Source organism: Anguilla rostrata, chromosome 4 (assembly GCF_018555375.3).
Source record: "Anguilla rostrata isolate EN2019 chromosome 4, ASM1855537v3, whole genome shotgun sequence".
NCBI lineage: Eukaryota > Metazoa > Chordata > Actinopteri > Anguilliformes > Anguillidae > Anguilla > Anguilla rostrata.
In genome coordinates, this window is record NC_057936.1 from 41,127,102 (window position 1) to 41,147,577 (window position 20,476).

General features: G+C 41.6%; 1 long non-coding RNA gene across 1 annotated transcript; it reads right to left on the minus strand.

Moving 5' to 3' along the window:
• Positions 1 to 3,828: 3,828 nt before the first annotated feature.
• LOC135254303 (uncharacterized) lies at positions 3,829 to 5,768 on the minus strand. The gene is made up of 2 exons (XR_010329828.1): positions 4,407 to 5,768; positions 3,829 to 3,870 (listed from the first exon to the last, which is right to left on the minus strand). It is a non-coding gene; the product is annotated as an uncharacterized LOC135254303 (long non-coding RNA).
• Positions 5,769 to 20,476: the final 14,708 nt, after the last annotated feature.

A 20,476-nucleotide genomic window follows, 5' to 3' on the forward strand; every position in this document is an offset into this window, starting at 1 on the left:
TATTTTTTGTTAGCCTCATGTATCTTGTCTTTTTCGTACGATCTTTGTTCTTTGTTGCAGCGTAGGCGGACTCTCGCTTCAACTCATCTGCGCTCTTCGCATTCCGCAAGCTGCTTCGACAGCATTTAGTCTCGGCTCATCTACAGATCTTCGCCAGATCATTGTTTCAGCTCGTCTGATGCCTTAAGTCGGGTTTCCCTATTTTTGCTGTTTAAACTTGCGTTTTCTCGTTTCTACAGATCTGCACATTCGCCTGCTCCCCTACTCTGCCAGTTGGTCCTGTTCCTGTCGTGTTGCATGTCTGTCACCTGTCCTGTTCGTAGTCCAGTCTTCGTGGTTGTTCCGGGTCCTGTCTTTGTCCTGTCTATCAATTCTCCTATTTTAGCTGCCAGATCCAGCTCGCCCTTCGCCGGCCTCCCAGTCCAGCCCGGTCCAGCCCAGCCCAGCCCAGCCCAGTCCAGTCCAGCCTGGTCCAGTCCAGTCCAGTCCAGTCCTGTCTTCGTCCTGCCAGTCCGGTGACAGCTCCCCGTCTTGCCCGGCTCAGTTGCGAACCCAGCTACTTCCCTGCGCCTCGGCCCCGCCTCCCGGCACCTGCTTCGCCCTCGCCAAGCCTCATCAGAATTGTACAACCCGCTAATAAATCTGTTTGATTCATCTGATCTCTGTGTTCGAGTTCTGCACTTGGGTCCTTCAGAGTCGCGTTCGTAACAGAACGATCTGGCCACGGATGGATCCAGCGGAACCGGACCAGATGAGGATGGCGCTCGCCAGCCAGGGGGCACTCGTGGGGCAGCATGAACAGACGCTCCGAGATCTCACCGACCAACTGCGACCACTGGTCGTGTTGTCCCAGGAGCCTCACAATCCTGCCCCTGAGCGTTATGCCGGAGACCTGGGCAGGTTCAAGTCCTTCTTGATGCAGTGTGACCAGGTATTTTCCCAGCAACCGGGTACGTACAGAGAGGATCAAACTAAGATCGCGTTTATTCAGGGCCTTCTTAAAGATTCAGCTCTGACTTGGGCGACGGCGGTCTGGGATAGCCCCAGCTCAGCTAACCATTCCTACTCAGATTTTATTCAGGAGATGTGGAAGGTGTTTTTGATCATCCGTGTGCGGCAGGGAGGCGGAGCGACATCTTTTATCCCTGCAGCAGAGCTTTCACAGTGTTTCTGAGTACTCCGTAGAGTTCCGCATTCTGGCTGCTGAATCGGAATGCAACGATGCGGCGCTCCGACTTATGTTTCATAATGGCCTTTCTGATTCTGATAAAGACGAACTTGTAGTTCGGGAGGAATGTCATACACTTGATTCTCTGATTTCCCTGGCTATTAGATTGGACAACCGTCTCCGAGAGCGCCGTAGGGAGAAGACCCGACGTCCCGCACCTCCTCCGCTGCCTGCGCGTCCCAGTCCTGGTCCATCGCCCAGACCCTATGCTCCTGTCAGTTCTCCAAGCCCCACCGTCGTCACTGAGGAACCAATGTAGATTGGGAGGACCCACATCTCACCGGAAGAGCGCCTCCGTAGGCAAACGTCGGGGCTTTGCCTTTATTGTGGTCAGCCGGGCCATTTCCGTTATTCCTGCCCAGTTCAAAAAAAGCGGGCTCGCCAGTGAGGTTGGAGACACTGGTGAGCCAAATCACTTCTCCTCTTGCCACTCTTTTCCAAACTCGACCTCCGGAACGCATACCACCTGGTTCGCATAAGGGAGGGCGATGAGTGGAAGATCGCGTTTACTACCTCTCTGGGCCACTTTAAGTATTTAGTCATGCCTTTCAGATTAACTAATGCTCCTGCTGTTTTTCAGGCTCTGGTGAATGACGTGCTCCGGGATCTCCTAAACCGCTCTGTCTTTGTCTATATCGATGATATTCTCATATTCTCGCGCAACATGGAAGAACACATTCAACATGTGAGGCAAGTGCTACAGCGCCAACTTGAGAACAAGCTGTTCGTCAAGGCAGAGAAATGCTAATTTCATGTAACATCTGTAAGCTTCTTGGGTTATATCATCAAGAGTGGACAGATCAGTACGGACCGGGAGAAGGTTCGAGCTGTGGCAGAGTGGCCCAAACCCTCCTCCCTGAAGCAGCTCCAGCGTTTCCTTGGGTTTGCAAATTTCTACAGACGGTTTATTCGAGACTACAGTCGGGTGGCCGCGCCCCTTACCCGTCTTACCTCTACTACTGTCCCATTCATCTGGACCCCGAAAGCTGACAGTGCCTTCTCCGATCTCAAGCATCGGTTCACTTCAGCACCAGTCCTGGTCCACCCCGATCCTACCCGTCAATTCATTGTGGAGGTGGACGCGTCAGAGACAGGAGTAGGAGCTGTTCTGTCCCAGCGGGCGGTAAGAGATCAGAAATGACATCCCTGTGCCTTCTTCTCCCGTAGGCTGTCCCCCGCTGAGCGTAACTATGACGTCGGGAACGGGGGGGCTGCTTGCGGTCAAGCTGACCCTGGAAGAATGGAGGCACTGGCTGGAGGATGCAGAACACCCCTTCGTCGTCTGGACTGATCACAAGAACCTGGCATACATCCAATCCGAAATTGTACAACCCGTTAATAAATCTGTTTGATTCATCTGATCTCTGTGTTCGAGTTCTGCACTTGGGTCCTTCAGACTTGCATTCGTAACACATACAGTTATGACTGCTCTTTAAATGACATGGTTGAAAATTTCAACAATACCTTGTCATCTGCTTTAAATACTGCTGCTCCACTATAGGTTAAAAAGAGGTCGACTGACAGAATCTCCCCATGATTAAACAATAACAGTGTTAATGAGATTAAGAGAATCTGTCGGGCAAACTAGGCTCACAGTTCACTGTAATATATACAAAAAAGCCATAACTGCTTATAACAAAGCAATACATCTGGCAAGAAAGGATTACTTTTCCAAGATTATTACAGAGAATGCTGGAAACTCTAGAATATTATTCTCCACTATTGACCAGCTACTCAACACTGACCCCCCCTGCAGTACTCTGCATCAAAATGTGAAGAATTCGCATTGTTCTTCAATAACAAAATAACTTCAATTAGAGCCAGTACTGCTGCTGATATAAACACAGATGATCTCAGCAAATCCTGTAAAAATGATGTAACCATGGGAAAATTCACCTGTATTACATTAACTGAGCTCTGCAAGATTGTCACCGAGTGTAACTCCTCCACCTCATGTATTGACCCTGTACCGACAGCATTTTTAAGCGGGTGTTCGACAGTGTTTCAAGTCATGCCCTGAATATTATAAATACATCTCTTCAAACAGACATCTTCCCAGATGCCTTCAAAACAGCTGTTGTAAAACCCTTATTAAAGAAACCCAACCTAGATGGTAATGCACTGACCAGCTATAGGCCGATATCCAACCTTCCATTCATTAGTAAGATACTTGAAAAGATTCAGTTTCAGTGCAAATAAACTCCTTTCTTAAAGAAAACAATATCCTGGAGGAATTTCAGTCAGGCTTTAGAACATACCACAGCGGTGAAACTGCTCTTACTAAAATAATCAGCAACCTCAGACTAAACTCTGATGAAAATAAGGTCTCAATTCTTGTCAATTCTTAAACCTAAGCGCAGCGTTTGATATGATTGACCATGATATCCTTACCAATCATTTGGAAAAGTTGGTTGGTCTCTGACTGTGTTAAACTGGCTCAAAACATACATCAAAGGGAGAAAGTTTTACGTCAGTCTTGGAGATTATGTGCCTGAGAAACATGACTGCTTTGGGGTTTCACAAGGGGGCTGCCTTGGTCCATTATTATTCTCACTATACATGTTGCCATTTGGTGACATCATTAGAGAGTGTATGTTTCCATAGTTATGCGGATGACACACAACTGTACATCTCTGCGGAACCTGTCACGTAACGGGTAGGGGGGACCCAAACGCAGAGGGAAAAAAAAACACAAACTCAAAAAGGGAAAATTAACAAAGACTTTACTTACAGGACAGGCAAACAAGCAGGGAACAGAAAAGGCCACGATGGGCAAAAACACAAACTCAAAAAATATCTAATAAAACAGAAAACAACAGGAACTCAAAAACACAGGCAGGCAGAGTACAAGGGCAAACAAACACAAACAGGTCAAAAACGCAGGCAGGTACATACGGTCTGAAACACACGTCAAAAACAAACACAAGGAACCAGCACCCGAGTCAAGGGAACAAAGAACTTAAATAGACAGGGGCTAACAAGACACAGGTGAACTCAAAAAACAATCAAACCAGAAGAGGGGATCACAAGACACAGGTGGGAACAATGATGGAATAACGAGACAATTGAAAACAATCATACAATTAACAGGGGGGAGCAGGACACAAAACAGAAGTGCCGCCATCTGGTGGCCCAACAAGGGAAACACAGACAGGAAAACACAGAACCATGACAGAACCAAATGATGCTGCAGCTATGAACTCCATTACTACCTGTCTTTTGGCAATAAATAAATGGATGAGCCATAATTTCTTAAAGTTAAACGAGGACAAAACTGAAGTCTTACTAGTCAGCCCTAAAACAAAAAAGAGAAATTCTGTTTAATAATCTGGGGAAATCAACTCCCTGGATTAAGTCTGAGGTTACAAGTCTTGGTGTCATCTTAGATTAAGATCTAAACTTCAAGTCCCACATTAACAATGTGATGAAAACATCATTTTTCCACCTTAGAAACATAGCTAAAGTACGGCCATTCATAAATCAAAAAGATGCTGAAAAACTGATTCATGCCTTTATTTCAAGCCGACTCGATTACTGTAACGCACTTTTCACTGGCCTCCCAAAAAAAAAACCACTGAGAGACTTCAGCTCATTCAAAATTCTGCAGCTCGGCTGTTAACCAGAACCAAGAGGACAGAGCACATTAGTCCAGTTTTAGCTGCTCTGCACTTTCTGTAACATTTAGAATTGATTTTAAGGTCCTCCTCCTTATATACAAAGCCCTTAATGGGCTAGGACCAAGCTACATTGCTAATTAACTATTTGCCTTCAAGAACACTGCGATCATCTGCTGCTGGTTTATTGGAGGTTCCCAGCAACAGTCGAAAGAAAATCGGGGATGCAGCCTTTGTCAATTACGCCCCAAAGCTATGCAACACATAACCTATAGAGATCAGGAAAGCCAGCTCACTAAATATTTTTTAAGAGAAAACTAAAAACTTATCTATTCACTTTAGCCTTTAACTAGCTATACCTGCTACTTTTTTTTTTTTTGCGCTTTGCTTCGCACTTATGCACTGCTACACGTCTTTTAAAAATGTTGTATTTTACTTGATTTTACACATTCTACGTATTTTTTTTAACGTTATTTTTTATTTCATTATTATTATGTGTCACTGCAAATAGTCTTGTACAAATCAATATTCAACTAACTGAGACTTTGTCTACCCCTACCATTATTAGTACAACGGATTTAAAATCACCACAAGACTTTCAATTACATCATGGTTTAAGAATATTGCACTTAAATATTAGGAGTCTGTTACCTAAATTGGATTTTGTTAATGATTAATGAAGCCTCCCCTGACATCTTTATCCTGACAGAATCTTGGCTTACAGGGAAAGTTTCTAACTCAGATGTAGCTATTGATGGATACAAGCTATTTAGAATGGATAGGAAATCTAAACGGGAAGGGTATTGATTTATGTTAAAGAATACTTGTCTGTACATGAACTTGCAGTTTCCTCAGTGACTAAGAGATTTGAATATATTGTGTTGGACATCTGCCTCGGGGGTGATGTGCACTTTATTGTTATTAGTATTTACCGTCCTCCTCCCATTTGCCGAACAATTAGTTGCCTCTTCAGAGTTAATTGGACAACTGTTTATCTGGAACTCCTCTTAAGAGTGCTAATTGATTTTCGGTTGGACCATAAAACCGTCTAAATCCACCTCAATTGACCTTATATTAACAAACAGACCATTTAAATACCCATCCAGTGGAGTTTTTGCACAAGATATTAGTGATCACTGCCCAACTGCATGTCAGAACTGTCAAAGTGTGTGTTATCAGGAAACAAAATTTTAAAGATTTTGTAGAACACGGTTTTTTTTTACATGATTTGCATCATGCAGATCTAGAGAAAATCTGTACAATTCCTGATTCTGATGTAGCTTTTGATTAGTTTTCTCACGTTTTTTAAATTTTTTACTGAAAAACATGCCCCTTATAAGAGTTTTAGAATAAAAAATAGTCCGACAGATTGGTTGCACTTCAGGCAATAGGTGTATTAGCCTGATCAGAAAAGCTGAATCTGATAACTACTTGTCCACTCTTGCAAGCTCCCATGGAGATGCAGCAAGCTTCCATGGAGATGCAGCAAGCTTTTGGAAAACCATGAAATCTCTAAAATCTCTGCCTTCCTGGAGGCATATAACATTCTACAACCACAACAATCAGGGTTTAGACCAGGGCATGGTACATTTACAGCAACAACACTTGTGGTGAACAATATTATTAAATATCTTGATAACCGTCAGCAGTGTGCCGCACTTTTCATAGATTTATCAAAAGATTTGATCATAACATCTTAATAAACAAGCTATCCTCCATAGGATTGGATGAACTTGCAGTTAATTGGTTTTACAATTATCTCTCAGGGAGAACTCAAGCTGTTGTTGCTGATGGCTTTAAATCAAGCTCTCTTGAAATTAGTAAAGGTGTCCGACAGGTGTCTATTCTGGGTCCACTCTTATTTACATTATATGTGAATAATATGGTACCCTCTTCTCCACATTATGATGCCCATTATTATGCAGATGATGCAATCTTGTATGCTATTGGCTCCACTCTTAATCTGGCCACTGCAAATTTACAGACTTTGCAGACTCATCAAAAGCAAACTCTTACAGTTGCCTTTCAGATATCCTTCATTAAACACAAACTTATTTTAAATCCCAACAAAACAAAATGTATTTTATTTTCAAGGTCTCGCGTGAACAATACTCCTAATATTGGTATTCATACACTTCAGGGTTCTCAAATTGAAATTGTAGAATCTTATAAATATTTAGGCATCTGGTTAGATAATAGACCCTATTTTCACACCCACGTGGAACACCTGTCTAAAAAATTAAGAATTGTATAGAATCTTGTATAGAAACAAATCTTGCTTTTCTACTGTCTGTTGGAAGACCATTGTACAATCAACAATTATGTCTGTGCTTGACAATGCTGACGTTTTGTACATGCATGCCTCTCCTTCTACTTTGAAGCCTCTCGATGCTGTATTTCATAGTGCTCTGCGTTTTATTACTGGAGATAAATTCCATCATTGAATTTTATATAAAAAAGTGGGTTGGCCCTCTTTATCTAAGAGAAGGGAATGGCATTGTATTTTGTTTATCTATAAGGCCCTGCTTATGAAGCTTCCCTTTTATCTCTGCTCCTTGATTGCATTTAAACACAGCAGATATGGCACTAGGGTCACAAGATTATTTAGTTTTAGATGTACCACAGGTAAAAACCGAACTTGGCAAAACCGGTTTTAAATACTATGCCCCATACAAATGGAATAAACTACAGAGGACCTTAAATCTGGAATGTCTCGTTCCATTGGAGGATTTTAAAATATTGACCTCTGATATGTTGGATGTTGCTTGTGATTGTTTCCTTTGATCTGCATGTTTGTTTACAGCTCAACTCCTGTACCTATGACTGATCTGTACTTGTCCAATATTTTTTAATTAAAAAAAATAAATAAATAAACATGCACTTGTCTGTTGAATGTGTTTCATATGTGTTTTACATGTACATGCAGGTCTCTCTTGAAAAAGTGACCTGTTTAAATAAAGGAAAAGTAAATAAAATAAATAAATAATAATAATAATAATAATAATTATTATTATTATTAATATTATTATTATTATTCAGTGGGTTTTATTTTATGTATTCTATCTTCCCTGTTTTTATATTCATTCTATGTCACATTAATTATGGCATTCTATCCCTGTTTTTATAAGTATGGCATTTTATCCCTGTTTTTATGTTATTCTATGTCTATTTTCATGTGAAGCACTCGGTGCATGTAATTTCTTTATTGTAAAGCACTTTGAGCTGCATTTCTTGTATGAAAGGTGCTATACAAATAAAGTTTATTATTATTATTATTATTATTATTATTACACCCTGAATCCAACAATGCCTGGCGTGTACCCCCTTGAATCCTTACCAGTATCCGGTACATCCCCGCCTGACCAGGGGAGGGGGCTGGCGAGCCAGCTACCCACACCACATGCCCCACTTCCATCAGGGGATAGTTCCTGCGGAAATGTTCAGGTCGCCCACAAGGCCAGCACTCCTGCCCAGGCATCTGAGGGGGCCTCTGGGTGTCCGGTGCTGCAACTACTGAGACTGGGGGCTGTGGGGGAACATAGAAGGGGTTGTGGGGAGACAGGGTATTGGGTAGAGAATAGGCCGATTTCCCCGCTACCGACAAGGGTCCCCCTGGTGGTCTTCTCCTTGATGCTGGGACCAGATGAGAAGACCGGGGTTCCCTTGGGGCGGGGCCAGGAGCTGGAGAGCGATGTTGGAGGGTGCTGAGGTGATCCTCCACCAGGGCAACAGTGGCACCCAGCGACATTAGTCTGTGGCAGCGCATCCAGTCGGCAGTGGCTGTTGGCAGGCTTAGCACAAACTGCTCGAGCGTCATCGACTTAATAACCTCCACCGCCGAGTGCACTGCTGGCTGGAGCCACCGGTTAGCGGCGTCTCAAAGCTGCTGAGCCAAAGCAAACGGGGGCTGGCGTCCTTGTATCGAAGAGCCCTGAAGCGGCGATGATGATCTTCCTCTGTTTGACCCACTCGGTCTAAAATCACCCGCTTCAAGTCCTCATAGTTGGTTCTCAAGGACGCCGGCAGGTTGTGTGCAGCTCGTTGAGCTTCCCTGATGAGAAACGGACAGCCCACTTCTCTGTAGTCCACCCGCAGGCAGCTGCTGTACCCTTTTACGTGGTCAGGTACACCTCTACGTCCTCTGTGTCTGCCATCCGTGGCATCTGTAGCTCGACATACCTGCCGGTTTGGGTGGTTGGTGGCGACTGTCTTGCTGGGCTCTGCTGCAGCATGCTCCGCAGGAGAGCCTGATCCTCCACCTGCCCCTGAGCCAGCTCAGTGGTGGTCTGTCTCTCCTGCAAGGCTGCTAGATGGCTCAGGGCTTGCCCCAGCGGCGATTCCATCACCCTCGCTCCTGCTTGTCCTTCCAGCTTGTTCTTGCCTCCTCTCTCCCCCCGGGCCACAACTGTAAAACGTTTTTGCAGTCCTTCTCCCCACAAACCACACAATCCTCAGTTCTCGGATGCACACGGGTTTCACTGTGCAAGTTTACATCTGTACATACACAAACAAAACAAACTAAACCAAAACACACATGATAAGGAAGGGGAATTTACATACTCTGTCCCTCCCGCATGCGTCTCTCATTCCAGCGCCCTGGTCTCACTGCAGGCAGAACATAAAAACAATTAGCAATTAATTGCAATCGCACACACCTGTAGTTGCTGTGATGAACTCTTCTTTAGTCTACCTTTATAGAAACGAAGTTCTGTCCGCTCTTCAGTGTTGTTCAACCTTTTATTGCACGTAACGCGTTTCAACCAACTCCAGCATACAACCTCATGTTTTCAATCTCTCTCTTACTCCCCCACTTCCGGCACCGTCGTAACTGACGTAACTGACGTAACTGTCGTAACAATCTCATTACAGTTGCAGTGCCAGCTAACCCGCTCCCTCTCCACCTGCAGATGGCACCCTAACCACACCACCCCTCCACAGACAGATTTAAGGGAACAACTAAGCGCCAGGAAGCACGGCAATGGATTTGAACCACGGACGAACGGATCACTTCCCCCCACCGTTCTGTGTCTCACTTGCTTGCGGCTTGTGTGCATCCCAGGTCAGGGTCTGCCACAAGACAAAGAACAATAATGCCAAATATATGATCTATGATCGTGGAGCATTATGTTCTGCCGCAGGACATACTTGGAAATTTTAAGGCTTGTTGCAAATATTGCAACAACCAGATATCATGTTCGATGAAGGCTGTGTTGGGGAGTGGTTTAGCCAGCCGGCAGTCACAGCTGTGGGCAGTTACATGATTAGTCCTAACCTTCATATGTACTGCCTGCAGTGAGACCGGGAGTCCTGAGATGCACACGGTCAAGTACAGGAGCCACAACCGCAACAACAACGACGATGGCAACAATGGTGACAGTGACAGTGATGTGGCTCATATTGAATCCATTTTCACAACTTTACAAGTTCATAATGCGTCATGCTAGGCACACAGCCATCACCAATCAGAGTGTAGGACAGCTGAATAGCATTTTTTTTTGCAGTTCGATGGCTGAAGATACACTGCCTAGTTTTAAATAGGCTTTGTGAATATTTAAATATAGTCCATATTATTAAATATAATCAAATGTCTCCAATGATCTGCTATTCATCTTAAACATTTCATACCAATATATAATGCACTGTTGTAATAATGGATTACATTATATATTACAACTAACATGAATGTAAACATTTATTTTTCAGCAAAAGCACCCCAACATCATCCTTAATGTGTCCATGTCTCAGAAGCAAATGCCTTCAAAATTAGCTGTAGTAAGACCCCAGAGGTACCATGCCACTGTAAGGCCCACGGGAACAGGCATAGAGTGGAATTTCCTCTCTGGCTGTCGTAAAGCAATTCGCCAGGTGCAGAGTCTGATATTGTCGGGACAGAGTGGCCCGTAAGACCTTGGCATCTGGTTTTGCGACAGTTAACAGGTGACACCTAAAATTATCCCAACGTCCTGGAGGTTTCAGATGGCAAGTAATAAAATCACATGATGGAAATGGGGCAAATTGCTCAGGACAGTTGAGGGACAGTCACAGTCCCCTCACCTGGTGTCACTGGGTAACTTGTCTCCCTACCTTCATAAGGAAAGAAATTTACTCAAGCACACTTTTGTTAGGAAATAATGCCAGATTGGGGTTGAATACATTGCTACACGACACTATGCAATCTTAATACACTGTGGAAAGACATTGAGAGTTGGCAGTTGGTTCATGTAAGTGATTGTACAGTTATTTCATGTTTTTCAGAGTTTTCATGACAAACACAAGAACAAATATTCATATTTGGTATGGTTTTTATGGTCTCTGTGCGAGTGATGCTCTGGTTTCGGTTTTAAAACCAGCAAACCTATAGAAAATCTATTTTTAATAAATTTGGAAGTCAACTGTATTTTTGGGACACTCCTCCTAGTAAATCCATCTGATCCGTCTGATCCTCAGGATGGAACCAAATTCCAATCTTCCCCCTCCAAGTAAATTTATGGTTTTATGAGCCTTTTGTGGCGACATCCACCTGCCTTCCGCTGGGTTCTTATAGGAGAGGAACAGGGCCCTCTGGGAGTCTGCAATCAGACTTCCCACACAAGACTCTTTCTGTGTGTAGACTGCTGTCAGGGGAGTCTGCAATCAGACTTCCCACACAAGACTCTTTCTGTGTGTAGACTGCTGTCAGGTATGCTCATCTTTATCTTTGATTGTTAGACTATTTTCTAAATTCTGTAACTACAAATTGACTATTTTAAGTGTATAACCTACCTGACATTAAAACTGTTAATGACTTGATTTGTGTGGTCTTGGTCAATGTTTCGTTCTTGTAACAGCCCTCTAAGTCGGTTTCCCCCAATTATGACTAGGGAACTGCCCGTTGGGCTTGTTTGATCACCAAGTTTTCAGTTAAGGCGGGACCGTCAGCAGAACCAAGTTGATCCTGGGATGACCAATATTGGCCCTTTCGGAGTCCCTGAACCCTAATTAGGTTATACTCCCCATGAGGGAAATCTCACAACCGCTGTGTCGTCTGCAAACAGCTAGTTAAATTGTCGTTACGGGCGTATCCGCGGTGCGTACCGGGTGAAACTGCGTTGACCCTCGGTGTAGAACTTCAGACGAACTGAGTTCCATTCTAAATCAAGCCTAAATTCTAATTTGGAACATAACTTATTAATTAATATGGAGTCAGATTATCACGAGGGTAAAACCTATTAACTGTTACGCTTTCTTGCTGTGGTCATGGATATATTTGATGTGTTGTTCCGCGCATTTGTGAATATTCTGATGCTCCCATTGGGATATTGACAGTCCGGCGACAGATCGGATATATCTCTGGTGACAGCATAGCCCCGTTTGCGAACGGAGAGTAACCTGAATGCTACTGATCCGTTTCGGGCCAGTTTTAAGCGGGATATGAAGCAGCGCCTTCATATCTAACCTGTGGCAACGGAACCAGTGCATTCTTAATTATAATTGTGCCCTGTTCTTACGAACAGAGGAAAAATACTAACTAACTAACATCTCCGGTTTTGAATCACACCAGCCAAGGGAGAACACGCGGTGCCTTCCCCTCCAGCTACAAACCCTCATTGGTCTAGCTGTGAGGTGTTTACACCACACATCCACAGCTAGACTAATCTCCTTGCCAATGTAATTTGTGAAAATATCCTTCCAATAAGCATTCTGGAAAGTGAGTCCTTCAAGAAGTTCTGAAAGGGAATTATGTTGTGCCAACTGGCAAGGGCATGTCCAAAACCATTCTAATGGACCAGAAAATCAAGATGGAGAATAAGCTAATGTCTCTTTTAGAATCAGCTACATCTATTTGCCTGACACTAGATCTTTGGTCTTGCTCTCAAATGAAGTTGTATCTTGGTGTGACCGGCCATTTCCTTATTAATTGGAATCTTCACAGTACGATGCTCTCATGTCAGTGTTTCAGGGTCCGCCACACTGGAGAGCACATTGCCAGTATACTGTAAATGGAGAGCTATTGGACCATTACAAGATTAACAACACATTAAACACTGGTGCTGGGGCGACATAGCTCAGGAGGTAAGACCGATTGTCTGGCAATCGGAGGGTTGCCGGTTCAAACCCCCGCCCTGGGCATGCCGAAGTGTCCTTGAGCAAGACACCTAACCCCTATCCCCTAACTGCTCTGGCGAATGAGAGGCATCAATTGTAAAGCGCTTTGGATAAAAGCGCTATATAAATGCAGTCCATTTACCATTTACCATGGTGACAGACAATGCAACCAACATGTTTGCTGTCTTTGCTTACTTTGAAGACAGAGAGCCTGGTAAAGAAGAGGATAGTGATGAAGAAGAGGATGGAGGACTACAGCCTGCCAGTTCCACTGACCTTGATGACAAAACTTTCTGCCACATGAGAGATGCTTTGCACACACACCACACACTGCAGCATCAAAGATGACCAAAAAGGAGCTGCCTATCAAACCAATAGAAAAATCTTCCAGCATTGTCAGTCATTGCCGCAAGTCCACTCTTGCTTAGGATGTCTTGGAGAGGAAACATTGTCTACAACCTGCTACCGTCACTGTCAAGATGGAACTCTCAACTGAAAATGATACGTTCAGTTCTCAAGGCTGACTAAACCATGCTAGACTAATTATCAGTAACAACACTATTTGTTCATGAGAGCAATATACTCAGTGAAATTGTTGTTGGTATCCTCACCCCCTTATACTACAGTGTTAGTGTACTCTGGACCCCAGTGATCAATAACAGAAATGACAGGGCCAGCAACAATGTAGGCTTCATGCTGAAGGGGGTATCCCAGAGTTCTTTGTACAGTCATTGTGAGTGGCCCTCTCTGTGATGTCAGCGAGCTAAAATACAGAGGGCACTCCTGGGGGACTACTAGGTGCTAGGGGTTGAATTTGGATTATGGGCAAGGCTTGCCTACATTGGGAATTTTCAACAACCCATGCGTTGCCACTAACAGACAATAGCCTATATGCCCGTACATGTCTTTGCATGGGGGATGACTCAGATTTCTTGATAAGCTACTAGCCAGTTAATTTGTACCCATGCAATCTTTTAAAAGTTAGTGGCCTTTTACTGTATTTCTTCTTTTTTTGTTGTCAGAACGTTCGACAGCCATTCGTACAGTTCCATCTTTTACATTTTGTAAGGTTAGACACTGATAAAATAGAATTCAACCGTTCATATTCACTACCAATTACCAATGGAAATCGGTACAATTGGACTTGAGCCATCAGCAGTCACCTGACACATTCTCATCAAAATACTGTCCTCTAATTAGACAAAATGCTCAACTTTCAGAGATGATAGGTTCTCACATATCCATTGCTTTTCAAGTCTTTCAACAGCTTGGTGCAATTGCGCATGTTGCACCACTGGCCTTATGTTGTAAAAGTATTTTCAAATAATTCCATTAAATCAAACACTTTGTATTTGACAATTCTGGATTTGAAATGTTTTTAAAGACATATCTGAAAGTAATTGCAAATACATGCAAATGTTCCTTAAATGTATTTTAAAACACTCAGTATTTGTAAATGCTGAATTTCAAATAATCTCTAAAAAAGTATTTTAAAGTAATTAAAATGCTTTAAATATGTATTTGTTCCAGGTCTGCTGACAAGGCAGCACCAATTATTATTTGTTGCATATAGACCTGCTCGCTTTAGAAAGTTCAGAATTAAGAACAGAGATAATCACTGGTTCTCTAAAGAAATTTCAGAATGTATTCATGTTTAAAATAAGCATTGGACTATAGCAAGGAAGACTGATGGTACAGAAGATTGGCTGCTATTTAGAACATTGAGGAATCAGTGCACATTTTTCAGTTAGGAAAGCTAAATCTGATGACCACTTGTCTCTAATATCACATAATCAGAATTGAATGAATAATTATTCAAAAGTCTGGAAGACTAATAAATCACTATGGAACAAGAATGTTTGTAGTTTTCCACAGCAGTTGAGCACTGGTAATAGCTCTGTCATGCATAAAGCGATATTTTATATGCTTTCAGCAATCATTTCAAGAGGGCACAACATATTTTTGATGAGTTAAGTAGTGTATCTCTGAATAATGAGCACTTAGTAATGAATAAGATGTAAAACACACAATTCTCCACAGTTGCTAGTTTTATGTTTGAAACATTTCAAGTTGCTGATGTATTACGGGCACTGTAATCAATTGATTCCAAAAGTCTGCTGGGCCTGATGGCCTTGATCTATTTTTATTAAAAACTACAATGTGTGTCAAAGCAGAGCCTGTCATCTACATTTGATTTGTCAATCGAGCTACAGTTGAGGCTGAAAGTTTACACACACCTAGGCTAAAGATATTCAAAGTTTTTCAAGACTCCGCACATTACCATACAGTTCAGTCCACAAATGTTACCATACATTTTTTTGGCAAGTCCATTAGGGCATTTACTTTGCTCACATCAGAGGTAATTTCAAAACAATCGATTAGAGACAGATTTATTTCAGCTTTAATTCACTATATCATAATTCCAGTGGGTGAAAAGTTTAAATTGACTGTCTCTTTAAACAATCTGGAAGATTCCAGAAATTTATGTAATTACTTTTTAGAAGCTTCTGATTGGCCAATTGTCATAATTAGGAGTTAACTGGGGGTTAATTGGCACCTGTGGCTGTATTTAAGGGCCTACCTTTAGAGCCACTGCCTTTTTGCCCTTGATACCATGGGAAAATCCAAGCAGGTCAGCCAAGACCTCAGAAAAAAAATTGTGGACCTCCACAAGTCCAGTTCCTCCTTAGGAGCAAACACCTGAAGGTACCATGAGCATCTGTACAAACAATTGTATGCAAATATAAAAATCTTGGGACCACACAGACACTGCATCTTTCAGGAAGGAGGCACAAATTAATTCCTTGGGCTGAACAAACTTTGGTCCTACAGGTTCAACTGAACCCCAAGACAAAAACAAAGGAACTGGTGAAGAAGTTGGAGGCATCAGGTACCAAAGTATCTACACCCACCATTAAGAGAATCCTACATCACCATGGCCTGAAAGGCTGTCGCGCAAGGAAGAAGTCCCTACTCCAAGCTTAAAAAGCCAGAATGAAGTTTGCAGGTGGTCACCAGTATGAAGACCTAGCCTTTTGGAGGAGTGTTCTCTGGTAAGATTAAACAAAAACTGGATTATCTAGAAATACTGAAGCAACACCTCCAGACATCAGCTAGAATGTTAAAACTTGGTCGCAAAACTGAGTCTTCCAGCAGGACAATGATCCTAAGCATACCTCCAAAGTTGTAACAAAATGGATTAAGTATTGGAGTGGCCATCATCAAGCCCTGACCTGAATCCCATGGAACTGAACTGAAAAAGCGTGTCCGAGCAAGGAGGCTCACAAACCTGACTGAATTACACCAGTTCTGTCAAGAGGAATGGGCAAAAATTCCAGGAAAGTATTGAGAAGCTTGTGGAAGGCTACCCCAAGTTCAAGTTAAGCAATTAAAAGGCAATGCCACCAAATACTAACAAAGTGTATGTATACTTTTGACCCACTACAAATCTGATATAGTACATAAAAGCTGCAATAAAGCTTTCTCTTAGCTATTATTTTGAAATCTCTTATGGAAATAAAGTAGATACCCTAATTGACTTAACTGAGGAAATGCATGGTAACATGAAACGTGTGGAGTTGTGAAAAATTGAGTTTGAATGTCTTCAGCATCGGTGTATGTAAACTTTTGGCCTCAACTGTATATAAGGTACCAGCTACATGGAAGCAAGCTAATTTACACCTTTATTGAAAGCTGGTGATCCATCTGATAATCTGGCCAATCTCTAATCTCTCAGTTTTAGCTAAATTCATGTCTTTAGTTGTGTCTCAGTCACACTCGGATTCTCATAATGTTTTAAATAACATGCAGCCTGGTTTCAGATCTAGGAACAGAAATGTAACTACAACACTGAAAGTCACAGAAGATGTGAAGGCAGCCTTTGATAGTTTGTTCACCTGCGTGGTCCTATTTATTGTACTAAGGCTTTCTATACTGTTAACTATTAACCATTAACTATTAATTATAACCTTGCTAAGGGTGGGTACAGGAGGCAGAGCAGCTGAACAATTGAATCGGTTCCAGAATAATTGTTTTAAAAGATCTCAAATTCTGAAACACGGACATGTTATGTCAAATTTGGTTGTTTTAAACATGGGTGGACCGCAATGTTTAATTTTAGGCCGTTTGCTTATTCTTACCAATAACAATAATATTTGTCACCAGGGTAACCATTGGAAGAATCATTTAAATGCTGATGAAATTGTCCTTTGTTTACGTGTCCATTCTGCAGACTGCCATTATGAACCTGCAGTCACTTGCAACATGCCTTAATTGACATGAAGTAACTTCAGATAAAAAAAAGTTCACATTTCCCCTGTGAGTACAAAGGCTCCAACCACCCCATCAACATGATTTATGGTGTTTCCATAGAATTTGTAAACAAATATAGATCCTTGGGAATATGGTTGGACAAAAATAATCCTATTGAATGTCTTGCTAAAATATTTAATTTTAAATTAGAATTTTTGTACTGGTTAAAAAATGTTTTTCCATAAATAAAAAAGCTGTTTATTGGTTCATTCCTTTCCCAACTTGACAATGGCGATATTATTTATAGATTTGCCTGAGCCTCAACCCTGTCAAAACTTGACCCCCTGTAACATACAGCATTGAAATACATCACTAATGTGGGTTACTAGACCCATTATTGTTTCTTGTACAGTCTGGATGTTTGGTTGTCCCTTGCCACATGAAGGGTGCAGCATATATTTTAATTTATAAGGCCATTCTAGGCAAGCTACCACTGCATATCAGCACTACATTTTTATAGTTGCAAGGCAGTTACAATCTAAGATATAAAAATTGGTTGTACTAGTTCCAACAGTCTGAACCAAGACTGGAAAGATGAGCTTGTACTATTACGATCCCTGGTCCTGGAATGAGCTGCTGGCCGAACACAAACTTAACTTCCTCATTTCAATCCAGGATTTTAAATGGAAGATAATGTACTGTACATACTTTTTATTACTTGTACCTATTTCAGGTTGTAAAATATATGACACTTGATTGCATGATGCATACATTTTAAAAATATTGTCGCTAGACTATACACCGATCAGCCGCAACATTAAAACCACCTGCATTTTTCAGATTTTTCAGATTTAATATTTTATTTTCTCTGTTTGTAATCAAACAATCCACATGTGGTCAAAGCGCAGACTCAGAGCTTTTATTATTTTTATTATTCTTATACATTTTGGTTTCACCATGTAGTAATTACAGCACTTTTTATATGTAGTCCCCCATTTCAGTGTTTTAGACAAACTGACATAATGTCAAATGAAAGAGTCATGTTTTGTATTTAGTTGTATATCCTTTTCATGCCATGACTTCCTGATGTCTGTGACCTATCAACATCATCAGAGTTTGGATATCTTATTGTCAGGTTGTACTACAAGCGATACAAAAACTCTTTGCATTTGAATGGATCTCTATGGGAATTGGGGGGTTGGACTAGATTCAGCTGTAAATTATGCTGATACAGTATGGAACACATTAGTTGGCTAAATGGCTTTTAAGTCATCAAGGGTCCAAGGCATCAAATGAGCCTCAAACCACTGTGCTGCTGCCAGATGTGCAATAGATACTACAAGAAGCTTTTCTCCTGAATATTTTTTCCACTGAGTTCAACTGGAAAATTAATCAGGAGAAACAATGCTTGTTTTTGTATCGCTTGTATAAGAAAATGTATAAGAATACCCTTTAATAAAAGCTCTGAGTCTGCACTTTGACCACGTGTGAATTGTCTGATTACAAACAGAAAATAAAATATTAAATCGAGAAAAAAGCAGAAAAATGCAGATGGTTTTAATGTTGTGGCTGTTCGGTGTATATATAGCCTACTCTTTTTGTTGTGACTCCTTCATTTATGATATTGCTTTGCCCTTTCTTGGCTAGGTCTCACTTAAGACAGGTTTTAATCTCCACATGACTTCCTGGGCAAATAAAGGTTAAACAAAAAAATATATTGTGGTATTTTCAAAATATTGTAGGCTGCAGTTGATGTCACTCTTTCCATGGCCTTTGAGGAAACGTTTTCAGCAGGCAGTTCTGATCCTGCACTTGACACTTCAGGAGTTCTATTTAACAACTTGCAACAGGCCTACATTGCCAGTTCTACTGTCTACTAGAGGGTACCCTCCAATTGCCAAACTTGCAAACTCCTCATAGCACTTGAGAAAGGATGCTCGGCAGAATTCAAAGGGAAGACTCGATGATATCAACATTGATCCAAATGGTACTATATTTTTTAATGAACTTAAATTATTATGCACTTTTGTTTTGTGCTTTTATTGTAGAAATGAGGCAGTAATTCAGCAGTTTTGTTTGCAGTGATATGTTGTGAAGACCACTTTAAAGCTAAGACCAATGTCATTACTTATTCACTGCTGTTCCTTCAGTTAAGTCAGACTGTGAAATTCCCTTTTTGTAGAGAAATACAAGCTTGACAATGATGTTATCATGGAGCTAGAATCAGACTTGGTATGCAGAGCTACACTTTTTTCTTTGATGGGTAGTGTGACCTTGACCATAGGATTTGTCTCTGGAATCCAGATAAATTTGACTTTGTCCCCATCTTTAGAGAACATTGAGATCCACTCACAAGAGCCAGAGCAAGACCCAAACCCAAATGTGATGCAAGATAATGACAGCAACGTAGAGGCATTTAAACCTGGGATGTGATGTTTGTTGAACATCCTCCGGAGTTTCTATGATACTCCAGGAGTGTAGGGGATGACTATGTTATTCTGCCTGTTCTGCTTCTCCCCTCTGCCTGTCAGTTTGGTGTTCCTGTTGGGCATAGTAGCTGTTTTGATGAACACCCAGCTTTCAAAGCTTCTATGAGATGTTTGTACTCATTTAAAAGCATGTGGCAACTGAGACTGGGCGTTCACGCATGAAAGAAGGGCTCTAGACTGCTTGCTGGGCTACTACCAGTTCTAATAATCACTGAAATTAAGCTTGTCATTATACCAGTATCAAATTAAACACTTATAATGATCAAGTTCACCAAAATGGTTTGCTCTGTTAATTTACAAATAAACCACCGGTGTTATTGTTTTATATTTTTCAGTATGGAAACTGCCACAGAGGAAATTGTGGCAATACGAGGAGTTGTGAAACAAACCGTAGACTTCATCACATCAAGTTCCAAACAAACTGGATTGTGATCATTGGCTCTCATTTGAGTCAGTTATACTAAAAATTTGTAGTTGGCAAGCAATAACATATGACATTAAGAACAGAATCATGACACAAAGGAGAAAACTTTAGTGTGTTAAGGGTGTTCAACGTTCAGATTAGCAGGTGCCTTTATCTTTGCTTTCGGGTTTGTTTTTGTTGTAGTCTGATTCTTTTAGCATGTTGGGCTGTTCTTGTCACAGGTGGTAGCTAGGACCCAGGCGCAGAGTGGGAAAAAACACGAAACTCAAAAATGTTGGTACAAATAAGACTTTACTAACAAAGAGCAGAATGAACAAAGACCCACGAGGGGCATATAACAAAAACTAAAAGAATACAAAAAAACAGAACTTCACAAGCACAGAAA